The 3,354-nt window shown below is 42.1% G+C and overlaps 1 pseudogene; it reads left to right on the top strand.

Annotated features, from left to right (window-relative positions):
- Nucleotides 1-277: 277 nt before the first annotated feature.
- LOC102023402 lies at nucleotides 278-1,517 on the top strand (annotated as a pseudogene).
- Nucleotides 1,518-3,354: the final 1,837 nt, after the last annotated feature.

Genomic DNA, 3,354 nt, shown 5'->3' with positions numbered 1-3,354 from the left:
AGGAATAACACAATTGTAACAAGAGACTTCAATACCCTATAGTCACAAAGAGATAGATCAACTAGACAAAAACCAGCAAAGAAATAACACAACTGAACCAAAGCTGTAAACATATGGACTTAGTAGACAGTAGACATTTACAGAGTGTTCCACCCAACAACATCAGAATACACAATCTTCTCAGCTGCACAAGGGACATTTTCTAAAATAGACCACATCCTCACTCACCGCTGATGGCCTTCCTTACCACGTGAGCTCCTGCTGCTGTCCGGCAGAAATGCTCCAGCTACCCATGGTCCTCCGCCAGGCGAGGACAGTGTCCTGGGCACTAGCCCCGCGGCTCACTCAAGCTTATGCCAAAGACATGAAATTCGGTGTAGATCCCCATGCCCTCATGCTCCAGGGTGTAGACCTCCTGGCCGATGCTGTTGCTATTACAATGGGGGCCAAAAGGAAGAACAGTGATTACTGAACAGAGTTGGGTAAGTCCCAAAGTAACTAAAGATGGTGTGACTGTTGCAAAGTCAATTGATTTAAAGGGCAAATACAAAAATATTGGAGCAAAACTTGTTCAAGATGCTGCCAACAACACAAACGAAGAGGCAATGGTTGGCACCACCACTGTGACTGTCCTGGCACACTCCATTACCAAGGAAGACTTTAAGAAGATCAGCGAAGCCATGGACCCCATGGAAATCAGGAGAGGTGTGATGTTAGTTGTTGATGCTGTGATGGCTAAACTTAAGAAGCAGTCCAAACCTGTGACAACCTCTGAAGAAATTGCTCAGGTTGCTACAATTTCTGCAAATGGAGACAAAGAAATTGGCATCATCATATCTTGTGCCATGAAGAAGTTCAGCTAGAAGGGCATCATCACAGTGAAAGATGGAAAAACCCTGAATGATAAGTTGGAAACTATTGAAAACATGAAGTTTGATTGAAAATATATTTTTTCCATACTTTATTAACACATCAAAAGGCCAGAGTGTGAATTCCAGGATGCCTATGTTTTACTGAGTGAGAAGAAAATGTCTAGCATCCAGACCATTGTACCTGCTCTTGAAACTGCCAATGCTCACCGAAAGCCCTTGGTCATAATTGCTGATGACACTGATGGAGAAGCTATCAGTACCCTGGTTTTGAACAGGCTAAAGGTTGGTCTTCAGTCTGTTGCAGTCAAAGCTCCAAGGGTTGGTGACAACAGGAAGAACCAGCTGAAAGACATGGCTATTGCTACTGGTGGTGCAGTGTTTGGAGAAGAGGGGTTGACCCTAAATCTTGAAGATGTTCAGCCCCATGACTTAGGAAAAGTTGGAGAGGTCATTGTAACCAAAGATGATGTCATGCTTTTGAAAGGCAAAGGTGACAAAGCACAAATTGAAAAATGAATTCAAGAAATCACTGAGCAATTAGAAATCACAATCAATGAATATGAGAAGGAGAAACTGGGAGTCTCCACCCTCCATGCAGCTGGTATAGACAGGAGGTCCTCAATCAGAAGGCCCAAGAACTGCTAACACCGGGGTTCATGTTTGGGCACTCCTTGTGCACGTCCTGTGCCACCTGAGGTACTAGAGCAGGCAGTCCACGATCTACTCGCACTGAAGCTGAGTCTGGGCTTTACTTGCACCACCACCCACCTCCTGGAGGTCACAGATACAGGCGGTCTGTGATCACCACCATTGCAGCCCACGTCTGGCTCCTGTGCACACCCTGAGCTGCCTGGAGAGAGGGAATCAGGTGGTCCACAAACTGTTGACCCTGCAGTTCATGTCTGGGTTCTGCCTGCACCCTGAACTGCCTGGGAACACAGGACCACTGATCTATGATTGCACCACCAGTACAGCCCACATCTGGGTGGTACACGTGCCCTGAGCTGCAAGGGGACACTGGATCAGATGGTCTGCAATCAAATGACATCACAGTTCACATCTGAAACCTGAGGAGAACTAGGTACAGGTCACCATCTGCCAGAAGACACCAAACTAAGCAGCACATCTCAGTGGATATTGAGGGGCAATTCTGACCACCAGGAAAACTAGAGACACTAGCCAACTTTGCTGAGCTGCCAGGAAAGAGGGAGACTGAGCATTCTGCCTCCAGCATCAAACACGACAAGATGAAGGACTACAATGCAACCTCAGAACTCCACCCTACTCAGAACAAGTCCAGGAGACATTGACATAGGAGAACTTAGTAACACACACCTGAAATTGCTGAAATAATTGCAATTAAAGTAAAAAAACAACTCCATCAGACCATAGAAGAGATCAGATCAGAAATAGTCTCCAAGGGAAAAAAAATCAAAAAATAATAATAATAATACAGGAATTGCTCAGCATGTCTAGAGAATAAATGTATAAAAAGATAGATGAACATAGGCAACAGATGGAAATATTACATGAACAATATGGAAATGAACTAGAACACAAGAAACAAATTCAAAGAGACATCCAGGAAATCAATGTTTTCATTGAAACCTGGCAAAAACGCTTGAATGAAGCCAAAGATAGAATTTGAGATCTTGAAGACAGCATGGCAGTTAGTGACCCTGAAGGAAAGGATCTCTTAAAATCAACAAGGAACCAGGAAAAATTAATTCAACAGCTGCAAGATGAGCCAAAGGGGAATAATGTAAGACTAATACAAGTCAATGAAACAGCAGGAGGCAACACAAATAACATAAAAAGAATATTTGCAGAAATAAAAGCAGAAAATTTCCCAAGCATGGAAACAGAATCTGATAAACAGGTAAATGAGGCATAACCAAAATAAAACTATACCCAGATGTATAATAATCAAAATCTGAGATCTCTAGCAAATGAACAGAATATTAAAAGCTGCTAGAGAAAAGAAACATCACCTATAAAGGATAGCCATCAGAATCATGGCAGACTTCTTAACACAAACCATCCAGCTGAGAAGAGGCTGGAGCGAAGTATTACAGGTCCTGAGACAAAACAGCTTCCAACCAAGACTGTTGTATCTTACTAAACTATCCTTCAAGTTCAATGGAGAAATAAAATATTTCCATGACAAAGAATAACTGAAGAACTTCATGAGTGCCAAACTATCCTTACAATGACTACTAAAAAATATTCTAGACAGAGAAAAAAAAATCGCAATTTCAAGAACAAAAATAAAAAAGAACCCTCAAGCAGAGCAAGTAGTTAGATAGAAAAAGTAGGAAAACCACAGCAAGTAAATAACATGACAATGATAAGTCAACACATATCAGTTATAACCATAAATGTAAATGGCCTCAGTTCACCAGTCAAAAGAAACAGACTGGAAGAGTGGATTGAGGAAACAAAATCCAGCGATATGCTGTATACAGGAAACACATTTTACTTA

The sequence above is a fragment of the Chinchilla lanigera genome, unplaced genomic scaffold (genome assembly GCF_000276665.1).
Source record: "Chinchilla lanigera isolate Chin_1 unplaced genomic scaffold, ChiLan1.0 scaffold00160, whole genome shotgun sequence".
NCBI lineage: Eukaryota > Metazoa > Chordata > Mammalia > Rodentia > Chinchillidae > Chinchilla > Chinchilla lanigera.
Note: the sequence above shows the minus strand (reverse complement) of the source record. Positions and strands in the feature narration are given on the sequence as shown.